This window comes from Myotis myotis, unplaced genomic scaffold, assembly GCF_014108235.1.
Source record: "Myotis myotis isolate mMyoMyo1 unplaced genomic scaffold, mMyoMyo1.p scaffold_m19_p_2, whole genome shotgun sequence".
Classification (NCBI taxonomy): Eukaryota; Metazoa; Chordata; class Mammalia; order Chiroptera; family Vespertilionidae; genus Myotis; species Myotis myotis.
In genome coordinates this window covers 137,567,062-137,592,712 of record NW_023416324.1, presented here as the reverse complement: position 1 = coordinate 137,592,712, position 25,651 = coordinate 137,567,062, and the positions used below count along the sequence as shown (strand labels likewise).

At 42.1% G+C, this 25,651-nt stretch overlaps 1 protein-coding gene across 2 annotated transcripts in view; it reads left to right on the top strand.

Annotated features, from left to right (window-relative positions):
* The window catches only part of CMSS1 (cms1 ribosomal small subunit homolog), a 413,449-nt gene that overhangs the window by 260,380 nt on the left and 127,418 nt on the right, over positions 1 to 25,651 (top strand). The window contains exon 2 of one of the 2 annotated variants that reach the window (XM_036352289.1): positions 18,682 to 18,781. The exons of the other annotated variant lie outside the window; for it this stretch is intronic. The gene's annotated coding sequence lies outside the window, so the exon portion shown is untranslated. The remainder of the gene's footprint in view (positions 1 to 18,681; positions 18,782 to 25,651) is intronic. 2 annotated transcript variants of the gene reach the window in all.

Sequence of the window (25,651 nt, the reverse complement as noted above, 5' to 3'; positions counted from 1 at the left end):
AAAATAGGAAATTTTATTTTTCACCACTGTTTTATTGCTATAGAAATTACTGTCCTATAATGATAGTTCAAAGACCTTGAGGCACTTCCAGACCTTTCACTGTAGTGATTGAAACCAGTATGCATTTTATCTGATTCAGTCAGTCTAGTTAACTTACTAATGTTATCTCAGAAAACTGATCAACCTTTTTTTCTGAAGTATTCTTGGTCATAGGAGTACATACTATGAATGAATACAAAACTCAATGGCTATAGACTATTAAAGACCTGAAAGTATAAAGCTTATTTCAGTGGAGTTCTACCAAAATACCAGTTTAGCTTAATAATCCATGGAAGTAGAAGGGTAAAACTTATTTCAGATTAGTTTAAGATTCAGTGTTCTTGTAACATGTGGAATACCAGGAGTCTCTCCAGAAAGCCAGAAACCAAATAAGACCTAGGAAATGTTTTGAAATCCAAGAGAATCTAGAAGAGCATCCTCCCTGGAATTGAAAATTTAATATATCGCCAATTGTTTTTCAGCCAAGATCTTAAATAGGATATTAAACAGCATGTAGTACTTTTTTGTCTTAATGGTTATCTTTGTAGCTAACAGCCTTCTTTTCCAGTCCACCTGCATTTTATAAGTGGCTAAGTAGAATCACTCCAAGCTGTCTGAATATTCCTTTTCTTTCTGCATCCGCAAAAATCAATCAGAAGTAGTAACCTAAAACAGTCTCTGAAACAGGTAATAGTCTGTTGCCACTTACAGCATAAAATTAAGCAAAGAGAAACTTTTGTGGTTTATTTGCATATACATGGTTCTTGTGTTTAACTTCTTTTTTAAAAAATTACATTATAATTTAAATAAAAACTACTCATCCAGCTATGTGTTATATTAAAGCCCTCTCTGCTGAGAATTATTTGTATAGTTCCACTCTATTTTAATGGGGAAAAATACACAGATGTGACAGTGGTTTTGAAAACAACTTAGGTAGCGTCAAGAAACATCTGTACATTTTTCTGGCAGTCTGAGTAATGAAGTAGTGTTTTGTACAGACTTCTCTACATCTGTCTTTCCCGCCTTCTTTATTTCAGCACATCTAGATGATTAATAAACTGAATACTTTGTATATGCATTCTCACAGCCATGAGGACTGGCAGGGTTGATAATACACACATTTACCCAATGTTGTTATCATGAAAAACCTGATTGGGTGCCCTATAGCAGGGAGCTGTGGCATTTTGAGAGGATGATGCTGGGAACTGTAAGGGACTCTTGTCATCCGTCATAGCCCAGTAGCTATTTTCTCAGGTTATGGAGTCAGTAGCTGGGCAGGCATACTTTTGAGACTGGATTATGCATTTAAAGAAATAGTTTCTGCTCAGCTGCTCTGGCTCAGTGGTTTAGCTTCGACTTATGAGCCAGGTCAAGGTTCAGTTCCGGGTCAGGGCACATGCCCGGGTTGTGGGTTCAATCCCCAGTGGGGGACATTTAGGAGGCAGGCAATCGATGATTCTCTCTCATCATTGATGTTTCTATCTCTCCCTCTCCCTTCTGCTCTGAAATCAATAAAAAAAATATTTTAAAAATAAATAGTTTCTTTGCCTTAGAGAAGAGAGTATAGTCTCATCATCTTAAAAAGTAAAGCCATATTATCTTAAAAAGTAAAAAGACCATTTTAATAACTGTTTAGGTCATCGCACTATGAATTATGCTGAAAGACCTGTCATAAAGCATGTCTCTACTTCCAAATTCCAAGTTCAGCTGTACCAGAGTTGACTCTGTATGACCTTTTACATTTTCCATAGGTTGGATGTGATCACAGGAAAATGATTGCCAGGATTTTATTTAATTCAGATATAACTAAATGCAAAAAAATTACTGACACCTTTATTCTGCCTGCCCACCCTAAGTGACCATTTTGGGGGAAAGTTATAGGATCGACAAAATGGCCTGCTGTGTTCCAAGTTAATTTTGAGAATGACATTTTATGTCTGGTATATAGTCTCTTTAGAAAAGCAGAACTATGATGGAAACACTGTGACATCCTAAGCTGTAACAAATGAGCTGTTCTTGAAGATAAATGAAACTTCATGCCTATGAAGCTAAATATTTACTTTACAGATGATTTAGTGTATCTTTGTTCCTTTCCACACTAAGCTTATTCTTTCTGTGCATCCCCTCATCTCCAGGCTACTTTTTTGTAGCCCTGTTATATCAGTGTTTTGTGATGTTACAAAAAAGCAAAGAGTCTGAGGTCAAATTTTCCATTACATACTTCAGTAGGAATGCTAGGGAACCTAGCCAAACTAAGTCTACAAAAAATAAAAATTACAGGAAAGATGATTCATTAATCAACCATCGCCCTACCAAAAAAAGTAATAATAGAATCAGTTGTATTTGGTTTGGGAGGCAGGGAATTAGTGCAGACAGCCCTAATGGATTTAAACTGTAAAATTCAGGGAAAGAATAACTCATTTTTTGCCTTAATTTCTCTTAACTTTCTTCTCTCAAAATGAAAGTATATCAGATACTGACTCCAGCTACAGTTTTATTAAAGACTAGAGGACCGGTGCACAAAAATGTGTGCACTCGGGGGGGGAGGGGGTCCCTCAGCCCAGCCTGTGCCCTCTTGCAGTCTGGGACCCCTCAGGGGATGACCACCTGCTGGCTTAGGCCCACTTCCCGGGGGATTGGCCCTAGGCTGGCAATCAGACATCCCTCTGCCAGCCCGGGAGCCCTCGGGGGATGTCCACTTGCCAGCGGGGAACAGGCCTAAGCTGCAGTCTGACACCCTTAGTGCTGCTAAGGAGGCCGGAGAGGCTCCCACCACCACTGCTGTACTGGCAGCCATCAGCCTGGCTTGTGGCTGAGTAGAGCTCCCCCTGTGGGAGCGCACTGACCACCAAGGGGCAGCTCCTGCATTGAGCTGCCTGGTGGTCAGTGTGTGTCATAGTGACCAGTCATTCCCAGCCATTCTGCTGTTAGGATCAGTTTGCATATTACCCTTTTATTATATTGGATAGAAACCTGGTGCATGGGTGGGGGCCGGCTGGTTTGCCCTGAAGGGTGTCCTGGATCAGGGTGGGGTTCCCCACTGGGGTGCCTGGCCAGCCTGGGTGAGAGCCTGATGGGTGTTTGCAGGCTGATCACACCCCCTTCAGGGTGGGGGTCCCCACAGAGGTGCCTGGCCAGCCTGGGTGAGGGCCTGATGGGTGTTTGCAGGCTGATCATACCCCCTTCAGGGTGGGGGTCCCCACAGAGGTGCCTGGCCAGCCTGGGTGAGGGCCTGATGGCTGTTTGCAGCTGGTCACACCCCCTTCAGGGTGGGGGTTCCCACTGGGGTGCCTGGCCAGCCTGGGTGAGGGGTTGATGGCTGTTTTCAGGCTGGCCACACCCCCTTTAGAGTGGGGGGTCCACACTGGGATGCCTGGCCAGTCTCGGTGAGGGTTGAGGGCTGTTTTCAGGCTGGCCAACCCCCCCTGCGATGGAAGCTCCCAGCCTCTCCTTTTTTTCTTTTTCTTTTCTTTTTAATTCTGGGATTTATTTACCTTCTATAATTGAAACTTTGTTGCCTTCAGTGGAGCTCAGAGCCGGCTGCAGCAGGCAGGAAGCTGGCTTCCTCCATCACTGGAGCAACCAAGCCTCCTGCTCGCTCCAGCTCTGTGGTTGCCAGCCACCATCTTGTTTGGGTTAATTTGCATATGGCCGCTCTCATTGGCTGGTGGGAGTGGCTTAAGGCATAGCAAAGGTACAGTCAATTTGCATGTTTGTCTTTTATTAGATTAGATAATAATGGCAGCTGAAAGATACAAGTGTAAGGCACAGACTACAGCTCATGAGCTATGGGAACATGAGCTATTCCTTCATCTCTCTATTATGTGGTCTTTGTCCTTCCTCTTCCTTAAACATACTATACTCCTCTGTGTGCCTTTCTTGTGCCATAAATTCAGGATCTTGGTCTCTCCTTAAAATGTTGTCAGATAAATAGAAATGCTACCTTTTGTTTTAAAGTTGTTCCTAAATATTAAAGGAACTGAAAAGGGTAAAAATTCTGACACTGGAGGAAAAAATTAGTCACCGAATTAGACAAAGCCCTCAAGTTCCTAAACAAATAGAATTATCTGATCACAGAACTAATACCATAAATTTCAGATTCAATGTGAAGCTTCATTTTTTGGTGTTCTAATGAGAAAACCAGCCAGTAACAAATACAGTTGGCAGTGTGACCAGCCAGTAATCGATGCCATGAACTGTGTTGTTGAATGTTTTATTAGCCAGCCCCTATGCACCATCACGCAATAAAACGTTCAAAACAGAGACCCAGAGGGCTCCAGGATGCTTGTGCACCTTCTGACTCAACAAAGAAAGGTAGTGGTAAGGTCCTATATCATGTTATTACTAACTATATTTTATTTTAATTCTCAGAAAACTGGTACTCAATGTGTGATATAGACACCATTAACCACAGTGTGTAATTAGAACAATTCCAACCATGTTGAATGATACTGAATTTACTGCAGTTTTTTTGTTTGTTTGTTTTGTTTTGTTTTACCTTTTATGGAGAACAGGTGTTTGTTTGTTTTCCTTTGCCAAGAAGTTGATTACCAATTTTTATCATTTCATTCACACAAAGCCACAGCAGTGCCAGAAAGAAACTTTTTAAAGTTCCTAATAATAATGTTTCTTGTGAGAGGCTGGGACAGTTCAAGAAAAGAAGAGGAACAAAGCCAATGTTCCCAGACTTTGACAACTGGGGCAAATGTCACAAGTTCATATTCATCATAGAAAAATGTGGAGTCCTGCACTTTTTTAGAACACTTGACTGCATGAACAGAACCAGGGCTATAAGGACCTAATGAATTCGGTGCTGGCCAGACCCTTCTGTGTTCCTCTCTCCTCACCTCTTTCTGAGGCTATATGACAGACTGCCCAGCAGAGAACATTTTTAGAATAGTGCAGATGGAGGCAAACATCCAAGGTCTCATATAGAGAAGAACTCCTCTGTTCTCAAAGCTCAGAGAGGCTTTTTTCAGGCTTTTCCTATAGTTCATGCTTTTTAAAAAATATATTTTTTATTGATTTCAGAGAGAAAGGGAGAGGGAGAGAGAGAAATGTCAATGGTGAGAGAGAATCATTGATCGGCTGCCTCCTGCATGCCCCCTACTGGGGATCAAGCTCGCAACCCGGACATGTGCCCTGACTGGGAATCAAACTGTGACCTCCTGGTCTATGGGTCAATGCTTAACCACTGAGCCACACTGACCAGGCACCTATAGTTCATTCTTTACTTCCTTCTGCCTTATCTGCAATACTGCCTCCACGCACACACACACGTAGCAAGAAGAAAAGATACATGTAGTGAGTTTTCTTCTTTTATACTGTATTTTGTTTTTTTAGCATCTCCATGCCTTTGCTCTTTCAGCTATATTAAAGACTTGTTTCCTTGGTTTTTAAATCTCATTTTGTTCAGCTTTATAGCAGTCTCGAAATCTTCTATATCCTATCTAATAAAAGAGAAACATGGTAATTAGCCGTACATCCGCTACCCTTCCCATTGGCTAATCAGGGTGATATGCAAATTAACTGCCAGCCAAGATGGCGGCCAGCAGCCAGGCAGCTTGAAACAAACATGAGGCTTGCTTGCTTCAGTGACGGAGGACTCCAACGTTCCCCGCCTGCCTTGCCAGCCTCTGAGCTTGCAGTTTGAAACATTGTTACAAATATAGAAGCTAAACAAAACCCCAGAAACCTGCTTTCAGCCAGCTGGGATCTCAGAGCTGGAGTTGAAACAGTGTTTCGATTGTAGAACCCAAACAAACCAGATACCTGCTTTCAGCAGCGGAGGCTTTAGAGCTGGAGCCAAGCCTCAGAGCTAAAGCTGGCCCAGAATAAAAAAAAAAGAAAAAGAAAAAAGGAGCGGTTGGGAGCTTCAGTCACCCGCCAGTCTGAAAACAGCCCTCAGCCGCTCACCCAGACTGGCCAGGCACCCCAGTGGGGACCCCGACCCTGAAGGGTGTGTGACCAGCTGCAAACAGCCATCATCCCTTCATCCAGGCTGGCCAGTCACCCAAGCGGGACCCCCCACCCTGATCCAGGACACCCTTCAGGGCAAACCAGCCAGCCCCCACCCATGCACCAGGCCTCTATCCTATATAATAAAAGGGTAATATGCCTCCCAGCACCGGGATCAGCGTGATAGGGGGCAGCACCCAAACCCCCTGATCACCGTGCTCTGTGCCTGATAGGGGGGAGCTCCCCAACCCCCTGATCGCCCTGTGGCTCTGTGTTTGGCAGGGGGCGGGGCCACAACCTCCCTATCTGCCCTGCTCTGTTCGTGACAGGGGAAGGCGCCCCAACCCCCCGATCAGCCCTGCTCTGTGCCTGATTGGGGGGAGCTCCCCAACCCCCTGATCGCCCTGCAGCTCTGTGTGTGACAGGGTGCGGCGCCCCAACCCCCCCACCGCCACGGGCCCTGCTCTGTGTGTGACGGGGTAGAGTCATAACCTCCCCATCGGCCCTGCCCTGAGTGTGACAGGATGCGGCACCCCAACCCCCTGATCGGTCCTGCTCTGTGTGTAACAGGGGGCAATGCCCCAACTCCCCTATCGGCCCTACTCTGTGAGTGACGGGGGAGCTCCTCAACCCCCTGATCAGCCCTGCTCTGTGCGTGACAGGGGGCGGTGCCCCAACCTCCCCATCGACCCTGCCTTGAGTGTGACAGGGGGCGGTGCCCCAACCCCCCAATCAGCCCTACCCTGAGCGTGACTGAGGGTGGCATCACAACCTCCCGATCCGCCCTGCTCTGTGCATGATGGGCCGGTGCCGCAACTCCCCAATCAGCCCTGCTCTGAGCCCGACCAGGGGCTGCACCTAGGGATTGGGCCTGTCCTCTGCCACCCAGGAGCAGGCCTAAGCCAGCAGGTCATTATCTCCCGAGGGGTCCCATACTGCAAGAGGGTACAGGCCGGGCTGAAGGACCCCCCCGCCCTCTCGAGTGCACAAATTTCTGTGCACTGGGCCTCTAGTATATATATAAAATGCAAATATGCAAAGTGTCCCCTCGGGAATTCGACCAGGAGACCAGGAGTTCAATCACTCACTATGACATGCGTTGACCACCAGGGGGCGGCGTGGAACGAAGGAAGGCCCCGCTGGCAGCTGGAAGGCCCTGGTTGCCAGCCAGGCCTAGCGACCCTACCCGTGCATGAATTTCGTGCACCAGGTCTCTACTCTCTAATAATTCCTTTCTTTCATCCATGCTCTCCTTTCTCTATTACAACTACTTATGCAGGCCAGTGTATTTTTCTTATGTCATATATGCTATGGGAGATGGTTCCTCCCCATCCCAACATACTCCCAGACCCCATTTCTTTCAAGCATCTAACCTTCCTTCCATTCATCCATCTATCCATTTATTTGAGGCAGAAGGACTTTGAGATTTAGGAAATTGACATCCCTGAAACCTATTGCTATATGTTGAATATATATAAGGAACTTTTTTCTGCTTTGCAAGACTTTTAAAGAGAATATGCTTCAGAATAAGACAGATCTTAGTTCAAATACTATCTGACCTTGAGCAAGTTACTTGCCTCATTCATTTAACAAATCTTCATTGAAAATTTCTAAGAGACAGGCATTGTGCTAGGCATAATGGGCACAGTTATTTACAAGAACAGACATGGTCTTTTACTTCATGGAGTTTATACCCCAGTTGGGGAAACTAAAGAAAAACAAACTTTTATATAAATTAATATAAAGAAATACACGGGGAGTCTAATTGAGTCCAAAGAGCAGAGAAGACTATTTTTGTGAAATAATATGTAAGCTGAAGATCAAAGGATAGGTAAGAGTTAGCCAATCAAAGAAGGAGTGGAAAAGCATCACCAGCCGAAGGGCAGCTTATTCCAAGACCCAAAGTCAGGAAGGAACTTTGGTACAAAAAAGTAATGAGAGAAGATGGCCTAGAATGGAGCCCAGTGAGTGAGAGCAAAGTAGAAAGATACAGAAGTGGAGCAGCCAAGATAAGCAGGGTGCTGCATATGCTGACAAAAATTTTTGTCTTTTCTAGTAGCAATGAGTAGCCATTGGATGTTTTTTTGTGGGAGAAAAGCATCATCACATTCATATTTGGATCACACAGCATATTAGAGGAGTGTAGGCTAATGCAGTTTTACAGATGAGAGATGATGGTGACAGTCAATAGAAAAATGGATGGACTCAATGTAGATTTAGGAGGTAGTGTTTATAGGACTTTAGCTCCCTGGATTTGTGGCATTGCAGAGAAGGGAAGTGTTGCTGATGACTTTCACTTTTCTAACATGAGGTACTATTTCCTGACATGAAAATTTTTGGAGGAGAGCCTAGCCTGCAGGTGCAGTGGTGTAGGGGATAGGAGTAGATCAGGTCAGTTTTAGAAATGTTTGATCTGAGATGCTTGTGATTCATCCAAGTGGAGATGTCCTGTGGGTAATTGTAAAATCAGATTTGAAGCTCAGAAGAGGTGTCTAGTCTGGAGATATAAATTGGGTAACAGCTCATAGATTATATTTAAAGCCATGAGTATGGACAAGATCGCCTATGAAGAGAGCATGTGTCCAGACGAGGGCCCAGGGCACCTGTCTGAAGCTGTCTTGTCTCATCTGTAGCATGGAAGTAATGGTCTATCTGTGCAATGAGGCTGAGAGGCGTGCATATAGCACATAGCCCAGTGTCCAGCTCCTAGTAGGCACTCAGTAGATGGTAATTGCTGTTATTATGTCTGGTAAAATCTCACAGCCTCATTCTCTGGAATGAGTTGGCACTAATTCACAGAGAGGAGAGTAGGGAAGAGTAAATGAATGCATGGAAAAATTAACATGAATCTATAGTGATATGCCTGTAAAATTTGAGTTCAAAGCATTAGCTTTTATTGTGACACTGTGTTAAAATAATGTTTTATAATTTTTATTTCCTGGGCAGCCCTCCTCTTGCAAACAAGTTCCTATAATTCTTCCCCTTAAAAATCAGGGATCTTCATGTTTTCTAAAATGGGACTTTTGTAACAAACGACCTATGAGGCTACCATCACCTTCATCATCTTGGTGGGTTCTCATCATTGTTGCTACAGTCACTGATGAGTCTGTTAAATATCTAAATGCTCTTTTGGTAACATTATTTTTAGGAAGGCAAAGCCTTTACATTTCCAGACAGCAGCTTCTTTGTGAATGTGGGGAGACCACAGAGCTGTAACACATTGCACATGTCGACAAGGCCGTCTGGGCCTCTTGGCATTACTAATGATGAGAATGATCCCACTCGGTGGAGGCAGACCCTCCCTGCAGCTGGTGTCCTTTCTGTGCAAGGATGAGGTCATGTGGTGGGGAGGGGAAAGACTGAACTCAGGAGGATGAGAGAAGAGAAGGGGAAGAAGTTGTCACATCTGCATTCTTGATGGAAAAATAGAAGCTTATTTGCTACGTGCTTGTTTTTATATATTTATTTACTTACTTGGTTATTGTTAAGACAAGGGAATGGAAAGGCAGGAAAGAATTGTTTTGGCAGAATTCTTTCCCAAAGCTGCAACAGCTATCAGTATTCACAGTAACAAGTTAATGAAATCTCTAGGGTACTGATAGCCCCATGAATCTAACCATTAGAATTTTTGAAACTGCTCAGAGCAAGATATTCCAGCAATTTAGATCCCAGTAACTTCTTTAAGAGTTGTATAAAAGCCTAATTCTAGATAGAGCATTCCTCCTTCTGCCTCAAATGTGTCTAAATAAGAGAAATTTAGAAATATTGTTCCTTTGGCAATATAGTTAAAAGCATCAGCTCGTTCTTCATCTACTTCTCAATGTCATCACCAAAACCAAATATAAAGTCTTTTTTTTTTTTTCTTAGTTTACCAGTAATCATATACTGGTGAAGCCTAGGTTTATTTCTAGAGCTTGCGTACACAAAGACTGTCTGTCACCATGGCTTGGGGTTGTTGTTACAGTTGGTTGTTGTTAAGGGCTTTTTAAGGGGAGCAGTTAGTGAAAGAGGGGTCACTTTGACATCTCAGGGAAAGACCCTACCCTGGGCACAACCAGCTACTTATAATCAACTATTTGGCCCTATCTGCTCAGGGGAGTAGAAGTGAGTCATCTCTGACTGAAATGAGGAAAATACCAAGAATGCTCTTCAAAGGCAAGACAAGGTCTGATTAGTCTTTGCACCCTTGGTGCCTCAGCCTGGCCCTGACACAAAGTGAGTGCTCAGGGAGTGGTGAGTGTGCAAGTGACCCTGTGTGCCCATTTCGTGGCCCAGGACGACTGCTGTTAGCAAGGGCAAATGACCATGAGTAATTATGTGGAAGGAAAAAATAATATTTTCTACTAAATACTGGAGAAAGAGGCTGAATTATTTAAGAAACTATTGCCTCTGAACAGTGCTCCCTACTTGAGTTTTCAAGATACAATGTAGAGAATACTGGACTGGAGGTCAGAAATCTGACCCTGCAGCAAGCCACTGAAATTTCTTAACCTCCATTTCCTTGTAAGTAAAATGAAGATAATAATTTCTCTGCCTACCTCCTAGAGTTATTTTTAGGATTAAATCCTATTAAGGAAGTGAAGCTAATAAGAACTATAGGGGGTAGGTGTTATTGGCTTCTTTTGAAAATACTATATCTTTTAATATTTTTAAAATAAAAAAAGATTTTTAATTTCTTGAAGAAAAGGTTCTTCAAAAACATATTTATTGGTGCTATTGTTAATTGTTGTTCATCTCTCTTTAAGCTTTGTATATTTTAAAAATGACAATCCTCCTCTCCCTTTCTGGAAAGCATTTATGTTTAACTCCAAATATTATGTGCTTAAAAATCAAAGTATCAGGTCCTCCTTTAAAAAAACCCACCATTATTATTATTAATAACCTCTGAAACCAGCAAGGGTTATGAAGCTACCAGCAAGGGTTATGAAGCTTCTGACTGCATATGATTAAGTGGTCACAATAAAACACTGGTATTACCATATGTAAATTCTTTCCCTGCAGTTTTTGCCTCTATCCCAGTGATTCAACTACAGGTACCTGTTAGGGAACAGTAGACTTTTGTTCCAGAAAGAGCACTGTAGATGTCAAGAACAATGCCTTGACCACTTTCTAGCTGTGGCTTTAGTGAAATCATTGAACCTTTCTTTAGGTTCAGCTTCCTTGTTTCCTAACTGAAAGAGTACCCGGTGGCCCTGCTCTCCCCAGAAGGCTTTGGGAAGAGGAAAGGCATTTGGGGTTGTCAAAATGATAGGGTGGACAAAAAATGATAGGGTAGAGGTATGCTGCTGGCATTTAATGGGCAGAAGTAAGTCCATTTTCAACAGTAAATGTAAATTTTCAACAGTGAGTAGAGCAATCTCGTGAAAGGAAGAATTGTCCCCCTACAGTATAAATGTACCCTCCTAAGAAACATTGTGCCAGAGCTTTCAAGAGTGAAAGGAGATACAATGAATAATATAGGACTATCTCAGGCAAACTGGGACATATAGACCACCTAGCCACAGTCCAAGGCCATTTTGCTTACATTGTCTTCCTACATTCTAGATCCCAAGCAATGCTGAACATTCTCTATGTGGAAGGGGACAGACAAGTCCAGACCACATACCTTCTATGGTCTATTTTACCAGGAAAACTAGCAGTAGACTTAAAGTTTCCTCACTTATTCATCCCTCAATTGGGCCCACAAATGAGCCTGTCTCATTTCTCCTCTTCCCTCAGCCTCAGAGCCTTGGGCACGGCCAGCACTCAAGTGTAGCAGCTGCCTGAAGCATTTGTTTGGGGTGGGTGGAGAAAGAGGAGGAAGGGAGAGGAGCCAGTTCTTCCCTGCAGCTGCAGCTAACCAAAGCAAGCTGCCCACACAGCTCACTCCACTGCAGGGGCCACCCTGAAGCCATATTTGTGGGTGCAAAATTATTATGACACATTTCACCATAGGGTGTGAGGGGAGAAACTGCCATAGGGCAATAAAGGTGCCAGATGATTCTTAACACTCCTTTTTGCATTGCATTTAGAGAGGGGAAAACAACCAAACCAGAGTCAGGAGTCCCTTCCATCCTGTGGACACCTCCGCTGAAGGAAGCAGTCCAGTCCAGGTGGGCTTGATGCTTCTCAGCTCCTGTACATGGATAATGACTAGGATGCCAGAATTTCCTGTCTGGCTCCAGGTTTTTCTCCTAGTTAAATTTACTTTTAGCTTCTTAAATTGTATTTTACTCTTTAAAGAAAATCTGTTGTGCAGAATCGTATAAGGCTTGACATGACAGTATAGACTAACTGCTTAAATATGGGCTTGGAAAATTGCTGAAAAGCAGTATCATTTGTGTCATGGAATGCAAGTTACCACATACACAATGGTCTATTTTCAAATCTAAATAAGTTACCTCTTAAATAAAAGAGCATAGCAAATAATAATAATAATAATAATAATAATAATAATAATAATTCAGGAACACATTTGTTAGGCCAAAAACAAAGTTGATGTTTAAATTCAACTGGGAAGAACTATAGAAATTTGCCTCTGACATTGACACACAGGTCTCTTTCCTCTTTTGTTTTCTTTGACCTTCTTACCTCAGTATTTGAAGTTAAGTCTTTGATAATATGTGGCTTCTCTGCATTAGAAAAGTATAAGCCATGGTACCAAACAGACCATTTTTTGTTTTACTTAGCTCTACTTCAAACGAATATCACCTTTTTGAGAAACAAGCAGACCCAACAAAGATCAAGGTTAGCCATGCTTTCCTAACTTCCCCATGAAACCTTAGAATTTTCCAGAAATTACCAAAGGTAGAAGGGTTAATTTGGGGAGAGCTTTCTCTAAAAGTCACATAGTGCTGGCCAGCTGGCGTGACTCTGTTTGAGCATCGACCTATGAACCAGGAGGTCATGGTTTGATTCCTGGTCAGGGCACATGCCCAGGTTGTGGGCTCGATCCCCAGTGGAGGTCGTGCAGGAAGCAGCAGATCAATGATTCTCATCATTGGTATTGATGTTTCTATCTCCCTCTCTCTTCCTCTCTGAAATCAATAAAATATATATTTTTTAAATCACACAGTGTACCTGGCTGGTGTGGCTCAGTGGTTGAGCATCAACCTAAGAACCAGAAGGTCAGGGTTTTATTCCTGGTCTTGATCCCTAGTGTGGGGTGTGCAGGAGGCAGCCAATCACTGATTCCCATCATTGATGTTTCTATCTCTCTCTCCCTCTCCCTTCCTCTCTGAAATCAATAAAAATATATTTAAAAAAAACAAAATCACACAGTGTTTGTTATAGGGGAGGTTAATAGTTACTGGAGTTTCATGTCCTTTTTATGTATTAATCTATTTATATCTCCTGTCCAGATAGTATGCAATATGGAATTCAGGTAATTGGAATATAAAGCCAGAGATAAGAATGAGAAACAGAAGTAAATATTACCTGGTCCTTTATAGTGGTTAGGAGTAAATCACAAATTTAGCTGTAAGTTTCCTAGTGGCCTCAGTGAAAAGGAACATCCTGTTTTAGTTACCCAGACTTATCCTGTGGAATACATTTATTAAGGGCATCATATGGCATTGTTCAGGGGCAGTGGTTTTTTATTTGTTAATTCATTTACCAACATTTCTTGAGCACCTTTAAGCACTTACATTAACAGATAGCTTGGACAAGATCAGAGAACAGCATATCTTTATTAGATTTCTGTGAAATGCTCTTTGTGGAAATGTAAAATCTCTAAAATTGATTTTAACCATATTTTAATGCTAAAATAGAATGTTGATCTGATCCAAATTCAGATTAGATCAGACATTTTTGTGGATTTTTCTTTTTTTTAGAGAAATATCTGTGAATTCCTCCAAGGTCCTGTTAAATTACCACCTTTGACCCTGGAAGATGCCACATCTCTATGAGACATGCTCCTTGGAGCCCAGAAGTAGTTCCTTGTGGGTGAAAGCCTTTAGAATCAGAATTTGGTCCAAAGACATTTATTGTTCTCAAATGTGTTAACACTAAGAATCCATGGGTAAATTAATGGTGTGTGTGTGGGGGGGGGGGGGGGAGTTGTTTGTTTGTTTGTTTATTTTAATCCTCGCCCAAGGACATGCTGTGTGTGTGTGTGTGTGTGTGTGTGTGTGTGTGTGTGTGTGTGTGTATTTATTTATTTTAATCCTCACCCAAGGACATGCTTAGAGAAAGTAAGGGAGAGAGAGAGAAATGTCGATGTGAAAGAGAAACATCCATTGGCTGCCTTCAGTACGTACTTTGACCAGAGATCGAACGCACAGCCCAGGTACATGCCGTGACTGGGAATCAAACCAGCAACCTTTTGGTGCATGGGACAGTGCTTCAACCAGCTATGCCACTCCAGCTGGGCTCTCTCTCTATTTTTAAATGCTACATTGCTACTTGGCCTTTTGGCTAAGATCGAGTGTATTTTTAAATAATACAAAGGCAAAATGGAAAGCACCCCTCCAACAATTATGTAAACCTATTGTTTGAGTGTGTATTGTATAAGGAAAACTTCCTGCATATGGGACAAAGTTATAAATAGATTAATACTTAATCTTGTTCTTTACATACACAAAGACAATAAAATACCTGTAGTTATTTTTTGTTTGTTTATTGTTGTTGTTGTTTCACAAAAAGGAAGCTAAGTTGGGCAAGGATAGGATGAATACAGTTTTTTAAATCTGTATTGTGTTTGTTTCCCCTAAATGAAATGAAATTTATTTCAACTCTGGGATAAATGCGTGTATATCACCACTGGAGTTTGAGTTCTCCTGCTCTCCATTTGGTTACCAGTCATTATTCCTCATTTCCATTCTCTCCAGAAACTAGATTTTCATGCTCTATTGACAGTATGGTTCCTGTGGCTTTATCTGCCCTACATATTGCTCCAATTTGGGGCATAATTGTAAGTCATTATATAATTTTACCATAGCAAGTCTTCCATCCAGAAGTGGCTTGAAAAGGGCCTAGGGCTGCCATTACCACAAATTGGGTGGCTTATAACAATAGAAATTTATTCTCTCAGAATTCTGGAGGCTGGAAGGCTGAAATCAAGGAGCCAGCAGGGCTTTGCCTCCTCCAAAGGCTTTTGAGAGAATCATTCCTTGCCTTTTATAACATCTGGTGGTTGCTAGTAGTCCTTGGGGGGAGGGAAGGAGAGGTGGTAACTCTAAAATCTTCCTCTGTCTTCATATGGTTGTCTTCCTTCAATGTGTGTCTATGTGTAAATTCCATCTTCCCACAAGGATATCAATCATTGGATTAGAGCCCACCCTCATCCAATATGATTTCATCTTAACTTGTTTACATCTGCAAAGACCAAATTTCCAAATAGATTCACATTCACAAATTCCCAGTGAACATGAATGGGTTTGGGGGTGGGGTACAAACTAGTCAACCCTGTACAGGTAGTGAGAATCTTGTTAAATTCTCTCACTTCCTTGTGCATTTAGGGGTCTATACTTGAACACTTTTATTTGTCTAATCTCTAACAAAGAAAGCATCCTTGAGTTTTCCATCCACTATATTGTTTCAGTATCGTATCTTTTACCTTGTAATCTACCCAAAGCCTCAGAAACCCTAAGTAATCAATTCTTTAGTCGCTGGAGTAGCACATGGTGAGTCTGTATGGTTTCATAAATTTCCCTTGGGGACCAGGTTTTGTTCTCCAGTATTCATTGCAACTTCCTACTAGAATCAAAAGTAAATTGCATGCAAGTGTTTTCAAGCTTTGACACTGGCCCACACTTAACTCCTTCCCAAATTCTATACTTTGTTCTTTGTACATCTGGATGTTAGGCTTACTTAAACTTGTGTAATATTCTCCCCAAGGCATTAGCTGTGAAGAGCTACATTATCCCAGATTCTTTTACCACTTGAGCTTTCCTAGCATTCTAAAGTCTGGCCAAAGGTCAGGTATTTGCTTGCTTTCAAGATAGCATGTAGTGTTTAAATCGGTTCTTTAACCAAAGTTTCAATTGTACTGAGGAAGGGGTCCAGGGAAAAGATTACAAACTAGCTTGGGCCCAACATTCCTCCCCAGATATATTTTCTTTGATCTACATGATGATTTTTTTTATATAAAGATATTAAGTTAGTTACTTACAGTAGAAGATTTCACAAATAAATTCAGATATCTGTCTTTTTCTGAAAACTAAGAAGATTTGGCAACCCTGGGCCCACATTTCCACAGTTGTCCTTTCAGGCAGAGCAGGGGCTCTCTCCTGCAGCATGGCCACTCTGAATTGGACCACTTCATTTGTTTATGTTACCTGTCTGACCCTTGTTGGTATTGGAGCTGTCCACCCCTGACCCAAGACTTAGGAATTCAACCTTAATTTTCTTCCTAATGTAGTTCAAAGAAACTCTATTGAACATACTGGGGAAAGGAAGACAGATCATTGGTTTATTCTTCCCTGTTTTGCTCTGGTTTTTTTTTGGCAGATTTCCAGCAATACCTCCAAACTCAGGATGAGATGTACACATTCAATCACAATGACTTTGGATTCCATAGCCTTCTGACCCTTCTTTCTCACCATCTCTGGTGTTACAGTTGCATTCAAATGCAAGAGCTGCCTGGCCAGTGTGGCTCAGTGGTTGAATGTTCACCCATGAACCAGGAGATCATGGTTCGATACCCAGTCAGGGCACATGCCCAGGTTGTGGGCTCGATCCCAATAGGGGGCATGCAGGAGGCAGCCAATCAATGATTCTCTCTCATCATTGACATTTCTCTCTCTCTCTCCCTCTCCCTTTCTCTCTGAAATCAATAAAAAAATATATATATTTTTAAATGCAAGAACTGACATTTTCAAAATAATTTCAAATTCTGTCTCATGTTTCTCTCTTAAGCTTTGATTTCATTAATCACAGCACAGGCCCTTCTAGAAATATTTGAAAGCCCTTTCATAACTGGAGTCTCTTTTGGCCCTTGTGCTTCTCTCTTTTCTGCTCCCAATCTCCCCCCTTTATCTCTTGGTCTACAGTATTTTGACTTCAGGTTTAGAATTGTCTTTCTGGAAGTCTCTTGTCTTAGACTCCCTATAGACACTGATCTTGCCCTGTAGAACATCTCTGGGCAGTCCCTAGCCTGGGTTAAGGGTCTGCCAGTTCTCCCTGTCATGGTTTCATACAATTACTTCTTGTACACATAGTGTTTCAGTAGTTGGTTGTCACTTCAAGCCCTAACCTCAGATCCTGAATAACATGCTTCTCTAGCTTTCCTCAAAATCATCAATAACACTAAAACACCCGCTTAGCTCTTCATTATAGCCAATCCCATTGGCAAATTTGATCCATTCCGCCTAAGTATGGAAATCACATTCACTATATGATTCATGTGGCCACATGCTCTTCTTGGGAATTCTCGGACATGTTATCATCCCATGGCACTCACCATCTGATGCTAAGAGCACCCTAATTTGTCTTTCTTCAAATATCTATATATCCTGAAGATTTTATCTTTACCTTTATTTTAAAGCTTCTTAGAGTTTCTCTATGATTATAAGAGTAGCATGTTCATGGTAATGAATGTGGGAAATACACAAAGATGCAAAGATAAAAATAAAATTACCTATAACTGCACCTCCTAGAGATAACCACTGCTGGGACATTGATATGTTTGTTTTCACATTTACATTTTAATCTCTTCCTTTCCCAGTTTTTTAGTTCTCAAATACTCTTGAGAGAAGGGTAGTTTCTATGGTTATCCCAAATATTTAGAAAAAAGGAGTTATGTAACTCAAGAAAACTCTAGCCTTAAACATTTGAGAATCTAATTAGTGTTGTACACTCTTGCTCATTTTATGTTAACCTAGAGGCCTGGTGCATGAAAATTCATGCACTGGAGGGTTGGTCCCTCAGCCTGGCCTAACCCCCTCTCACAGTCCAGGAGCCCTCAGGGGTGGGAGGTGAACCCCCCCCCCCCCCCCCCATCACACCTTTGCTGCTGCCACTGCCGGCAGTGCAAGCCTCGGCTGGCCCTGGTTACCTGCGCCTCAGGCTGGCCCTGGGCGGCTGGGGGGCTGAGGGGACTGGGGGACTCCGGAGGCAGGTGTGCGGAGCGGCCTGGCCCACCTGGGGGCAGGCCCAGCCTTGCCATGTGCCTGCCACCCTGGAGGGGCTGAGGGGACTGGGCACCACCATCTTGTGGCTGTGGGCGCCGCCATCTTTGTGGGTGTGGAAGTGAATTAGCATATTCCCTCTTTATATTAGATTCACAATCTGATGAATATTGGGTTTTTTCTGACTAGCTTTGAGGAGTCCAAAGATTCCTTCACAACATTTCCAGCTGATGAACTGACAAGTCTCCAATATATTATTTCATAAATACTGTTAAATTTTCTAGCGCTCACATCTATTTTTTTCACATCTACTTCTTTAAATCTTATGAGAGGATTCTTAGAAATTTTTATTTAATGTGTACAGCCCCCTCATTTTCTGATAGGGTAGTTTGTATCACGGACAACCCATGGGTGCAAAGCCTTGGCTTAGTTTTAGGCATTTATTATAGTCTGAATTGTGTACTCCTCACCCCAGATTCTTATGTTGGAATCCCTCTCCTCACAATGTGATGTTATTAGGAGGTGGGTACTGTTGGAGGTCATTAGGATTAGAGGAGATCAAGAGGCAAGAGTCATGCATGAGATTAGTGTCCTAAGAAGAATCATGAGAGATTGCTTTTTCTCTGCTCTCCACCAGGTGAGCTATGACAGGTTGGCAGTCTACAATTCAAAGGAGTGCCCTCACCAGGACTTCACTATGCTCACACCCTGATCTCAGACTTCCAATCTCCAGAACTGTAAGGAATAATTGCCTGTTGTTTATAAACCACTCAGTCTATGAAATTCTGTTATAGCAGCCTGAACTAAGACAGCATTCAAGGAAGGAGATCCTGACTGATCTGGTTGTGGACATAAGATACAGATATAAGAAGATTCAAAGTTGGCCAAGTAGCATGTGGGTACTAGGTGAATGGTAGGTCATGAGTGACACTAGGGTGGACCAAGAGCTTATTGGAGCTTGAAGGAAGGAAAATACTAGGAATAAAGAGGAAAGCTATTTGGGTGCATTTTATAATAGAAAAATGTTAGGGCATCAAGAATTATTACTAGCTGAGAGTGTGGCAAGACCCTGGCTAGGAACCAAGTCTGACTCTCGGCTCTGGGATTCCTTCATAAAATTTTCAGCTGATGAACTGACAAGCCTCCAATATATCATTTCATAAGTACTATTAAATTTTCTAGAGCTCACATCTATTTTTTTTCACATCTACTTTTTAAAATTTTATGAGAGGGTTTTTAGAAATTTTTATTTAATAACCCAGAAATATCTATTTTAAACAAAAATAGTTCAGTATTAAAATAAGTACATCATAGTTACTGAGTGCTTACTAGCCGGTGAGGCAAAGTTAAGGAACGTTCATAATATATTCTAGTTGAGCTAAATAGAAATAACCTTCTAACATTTTGGCATCTAGGTGAGAGTTGCTTCTAGCACTTGCTGGCTTACATGCTGGGGATTAATAAGTGTGTAATATAATTAACATAGCTAATGTTGACTTTATAGGCAGCTGTTAACAAATGTCTTGTTGCTTTGCACATCCATATAACCTGGTGGCAGCTCCAGACCATTAAAAAAATGAAAAAATCGTTTGTCCCACAACTTCCAAGTAGTGATGTGAGAGGAATTGACAGTTGGATGGTTCAGAGTGGCAGATTGTAATGGAAGCTCTGGACTCGGAGTCAGGGAATAGTGCTAGCAGAGCCAACGCTGAGGTATATAAACTTTGCCTATCATATGGTTTCTTCACTCCTCCAGTGGACTAAACTCTGAAGACTCATCTAGCTCTACTATTCTGTGACTCTGTATTCTTCAAGTGTCTTTATTTAGGAAACCAAGATGCAGTGGGCTGTTGTTACTTTAAGGAAAGATGACGTGATCTCTAGTTCTGAGCTTCTTCTCCAGCCTTAGGCATGTCAGTTTCAGATACTCATTACATCATCAGGGAAAAAGGCCAATAAAAGCCCATATCTCTCAGGGTGTAGAATCTGCTTATAAATTGGAGTGGACAGAGTAGCTGTGGTTTTTCCAAACTCCGAAACATTACATGTTCTTGGGTATTACTAAAATGCATTTTGTGTTCTGCATCTTGTTAAAGTTTTGTGATGTGTCCCTGTAAAGGTCTGCTGAGCTCCAGCAAGCAGGGACCATGCCTTTGGTTATCTGTTACCAGTTAGCTCAGTTGGATAAAATCCAAGGCTGTGGGATTGGCCCCCAAATGGGAGAGTTGGCTTCATGCAGAGCATCCCCCCGCTTGCCTGACTGATTCAGAAGTGCATGCATTTGATCACAGAGGACAGAAGTGTGAGCATGGCTGGCTCAGCCTACTGGAAAAATCACTCAGAGCCCATGTTTTTCTGACAGGGGTTATTGACCTCAACCTTGTTTAGAATTACCAACTGTGAGCAAGATACCAAGACCAGTTTATGTATTTATTCCTTGAAGATCCAGATGACTTTTCACCCAACTGGCCATCTAAATTTTTCTACATTGTGAGAAATTCTGATGAAAATAGCTTGTTATTAGAGCTTGACTCTGCAAGGTGCTGTGCTAAGTAATCTGAATGCATTTTTCTCACTCACACCTCAGAATAATTCCATGCAGTATGCACTGTTTTTATCCTCCTTTTGTAGGTGAGAAAACTGTGGCTGCAAGAAGTTGTCTGACTTTCCTAGGGCCCCAAATTCACTGACTGGCAGAGTCAGGACTCCAGGCTAAGTTTTGTCTGACCCCAGAGCCCTTACTACCCACTACACTCTAATCCCTCTCTCAGGAGACTGCACAATTTTAGAAACTGTGGAGTGAAACTTCCTATAATCAGATGTTTATCAGTGGTTATGAGTTTTTAAGTTGTAATTTCTTGAAATGAAAATGGATTCACCTTTGCAGGCAGATAGAGAAAACTTGACAAATAGTCAAGTGAGGCAGGCGTCTGTTCTTGGATGCATCTATGTGTTTTCCATTAGTGACCTCCTCTCTATCCCAGCAGCTTGAGATGCATCTCAGTCTAAAGCTCTGCTCAGCTTTGCTTCATCAAGCTTGTCGTTCAAAGACAAACTACCATCGAGGACAAGTTGAAAAGTCTCTCCACTTCTCTGAATTCCCCAGCACCCCACCTCCAACTCAGCTTACTTTATACCCTCAAACCCAGAGGCAGCAACAGATCAGTGAGGCACATTTTTCCTGACTGTTCTGCTCAGCAGTCAACTTACAGAGCCTTTTCAATAGGAGGGGGAAGCTGTAAAACCTCCAGTGTTCAGAACATTGAGTTAAGCCTTGACTTCTCTGAAGCTACAGTTTCATGATGTTTAACTTTAAGTTTAGTCATTAAGTAATGTGTTTAGTATTCTGGAAGCCTGTTCTTTCTGACCTTCTGAACTTGACTCTCATTTGAATGGAAGGAGCATCATGGAAGTCATACAGAAGTATTTGGTGCAAGTTCAGGAAAAGGTCCTTGGTAACATGCATCTCTTACAGTGTATTCATAGATAGACATGAAACAAAGGTGGCCTTTAGGATCATTTCTCTTTTACCTAGTCAGCAATACAAAGCAAGGCATAAAGCGTGTGGTTTTCCTTTTAAAAAGGAAAGACTGGCTCACTTCACTGTTGACATAGTAAAGTATACTCAGAGTTGAAGAGCCTCATTAGATAATCTAAGTTGTTTCTCTTGTCCAGCTTCTGGGAAGTTATTTTAAAAACAAAATGCCTCTTTTAATTTTCTAAAAGAGCTTTATGCATCACTGCCATTTGAAACTATAAAAGAACAAGGTCTTCCATTTCCCATTCTTTTTGAGGCACTGAAAAACGCTGCACTCATGTGTCCTTAGCTTCGGCCTCCTTTCATCCTCATCTCTCTGATTCATCACTTTCATCTGCTTCTTTACTTCTGGCCTTTCTTCCTTCCACTCAGGAAGTAGTTTTTCACCACCTGTTATGTAAATAGCAGTGTACTAAGCACTGAGGAAGTGAGGAGATGAAGACAAAGGCAGTGTCCTCCAGGGACTTAGAGTGTAGGTCAGAGGTTGCAAGTTTAAAGGGCTGCAGGAGACAATAAGTTCTGTGACGGAGTGCGGGCGGGGGAGAGGGGTGGTCAGGCGCAGGACTGAGGGGGTGCTGAAGCGGAGAGGACACACCACTTCTAAAGGGATCATCATTGCGCAGCTCCAGCAGATTGAAACCATCCTGGAATGCTGATCCTACATTGTCAGAGCTTTCCATGTGTCAAGAAGAGTCAGAAATCCAGAGTTTTATTATGTGCCATCTCCTGATTTTTTAAAAATGCTGGCAACTAATTCAAATTCTTCAAAAACATTGTGTGGGCCAAGCAAAACATGTACTAGTATGTGGGCTGAATTCAACCCATGAGCCTCCAATTTGGGGAGTTCTGGTCTGGTTAGTGAGGTAAATCACACATGCATGAAATCATTCATTTAAAATGTGGCCCATATGACTAAGAGCCCTAAGAAGTGACACAGACATTTCCTGCTGGAGGAGTTCAGAGAAAGGAGAAGAAAGAGGAGAAGGAGGACTGGGGAGATGAGAGGAAGATGGCTCCAGGCACTGTGGCCTCAGCTCTGCCAGGTGCCTTGAGAGATGTGAGGAAACTGAAGGGTGTCTGTTAGGAATTTGGGAGACTCACTGCAGCCATGTGATGCATGGCCTCCAGTGCCAGGCTGAAGAGGCTGGGCTTTGTCTTCTGTGTCATGGGGAACCACTCAGTATGTGTTGATCTGCTATTTTAGAAAAAAAAGGTTGTTGGTGGGTAGAAGAGTAAAGCAGCATGCGAGGAAAATCAATCAGGAGACTCTTGCGGTAGTACTTTCTCATTTTCCACTCCACCTCCTGTTCTACTGCTCTGAGCCATACAGATCTATCTAATCAGTAAGGTCTGTGTGGCTCTAAAATGAGGATGGGAAGGTGCAGAACTACATTCTCAATAGGTACACAAGTTGATCAGGAATAGCTCAGCAATAGGCACAGTCAGAAACCACACACTTTGCCCTAACATTGATTAGCAAAATTGTCTTAAGTGACTGATAGAAAGGCACATAGAAAGAGGCCCTCCCTTTTCTTTTCAACAAAGCAGAAAGGCACTGTTATTTTTTAAATTGTTTTAATGAAGAAAAGGCACAAGTTTTTAGATATTAGAATATATAGCAGCCTTCCAAATGAATCTAAAGATAAAAAATGAGTCATTGCTCAGTGCAATGGTGGGCTGCCCTTGTACATTATTGGACAGTTAGTTACCTGGGCCCCACCTCTGGACAATCAAAGTTGGTTAGTACGAGGTGGGACCAAGCATGTGGACTTTCGCAAATCCTCACACGTGGTTCAGGACCCTACACAATTTTGCTTGGAGATTGGAATTTAAATATTTGGCTGTTGTATACAATTCTTGGTTATTCCAGATCTGATTGTGCAGGGTTTTAATTTTCCAGGGTCCTTGTTTAACTTATTCTTTCTACCCACCCCCCCACCCCCATTTTATTTATTATTAGTTAGTCTACCAGAGAATGAAAAGAGAAAGAGAGAAAAGCCGGGACTTTTTAAAAACTATATTATTTTACTTCATAATAAGAGAAACAATACTAATTATAACACCAATAACAACAGCTAGCATTTCTTGAGCGTTTATTGTCAGGCATTGTTCTAAATGCTTTCTACCTATTAATTCATTTAATTCTCACCAACTCTATGAGGTACATGCTTGTATCTTCCCTATTTTGAGTTGAAAAAACTGAAGCACAGAGAGGTTATTACTTTCCTACCCAGGGTCTCACGGGTAGGAAGTCTCAAAGACAGTATTTGAACTGAACAGAACTGTCTCTGGATCCTTAACTTTTTTTTTTTTTTTTTTTTTTTTTTGGTGGTAAAATATATATAACAAAATCTATCATTTTAACCATGTTTAACTGTACAATTCAGTGGTATTAAGTACAACCAACATCACTATTCATCTCCAGAACTTTTTTATCCTCCCAAATTGAGAGCCTTCACTTTTATTGCTCGCCCAGTAGTACCGAGAGATCTGGAAATGTCCATGTTTGTAGTGAACCTGTCTTCCGTTAACACGAAAGGTTTCATACCTTTTCTTCCTTAGCATCCATACTGTCCACTTGTCCTCTGTGCCACTGCATGGGTTACAGCCAGCCCCTCCCACAGTCACACCAGCCTCTCCAAGCTTCACAATATTTTCTCCTCCCAGAGATTTGTGTGTTGGCAGTGACCTCATCTGCCTCTCTTTTGACATTTAGTCTAAGCTGCATCCTAATACCAGTAATCTTTAAAAGTTTCAAAACCATGTATCTTAGGATTGAGAAAATTCAGTGTTCTTCCAGGCCGAGATGTCACTGTGAAGTAGCTTTGTCCTGGTTCCTCACCATTCACCCCACCACCACTCTTACCCAAGCTGCATCCCATCTGGCTTAGGTCACCATCATAACAGGTCTCCCCGCTCTCAGCTGCTTGGATAAACTGGACATCATGAAGCCTACTGCTAGTCCTGTAACCTTGAGCAGTTTGTGCAATCTCCCTGAGCCCGCAGATCTTTTTTCCACTGGAGAGGAGCACAGAAATACATGCTTCCTTTTGACTCATGAGACCAAGATTCCAGTTCTCGGGCATTCTTAAGAGGGGATTTGAAGGTCATTGCTGCCAAAGTCAAAAGAACTTCAAGCTAGAGTAAATGTTTCTTTTGTCATTATTTTACCATTTGTCACCCTGTTTTCTTTACTGCTGAGGTACCAGTGCCCTCATCTGCTACTTTTTGGCCATTTAAAACCTTTTTACCCTGAGACTCTACATCTGTTCCACTTGTTCCCAAATAATCCCTGGTATTTCTTCTCCTTTTCTCCTGTCTTCCCATTTAAAAAAAAAATTTTTTTAAGAAAAATTTAAAACTTGGCTCTGTCCTTAACAATTTCAATCAACAAGTACAGATCTGAATAGCTTATTACTATATATCTGAATAGCTGTATATAATAATTATTATTACTGTATTATTATTACTACACTAGAGGCCCAGTGCATGAATTTTGTGCATGGGGGTGGGGGTCCTTCAGCCTGGCCTGCACTCTCTCACAATCCGGGACCCCTCAAAGGATATCGGACTGCCAATATAGGCCCGATCCTGCAGGGATCGAGCCTGCAGTCGGACATCCCTCTCGCAATCTGGGATCACTGGCTCCTAACCACTTGCCTGCCTGCCTGCCTGATCTCCCCTAACCGCCTCTGCCTCAGCGCCCGCCACCGTAGCTTCATCCGGAAGGACATCCGGAAGGTCATTCGGCTGTCTGGTCTAATTAGCATATTAGCCTTTTATTATTATAGATTATATGAATAGCTTATTTCTATAATTCAGAGAATGACAACCCTAATATTCTCTGGGTGAATTTGTGTGTGTGTGTGTGTGTGTAAACTATTTTAAAAGGGTTCCATAAACCAAACTTAAAAACTCTTGAGCTTCTACCCCACCCTGAACAATTAGCAACTAATATGCAAAGATGAATATTTTCTTGTCCAGGCTTTGATAGTCTTTAACTTAAGGATTATTCTAATTTTGGAGCTTGACTTTTTATTTTTTAAAAAAAACGATCAATGATTCTCTC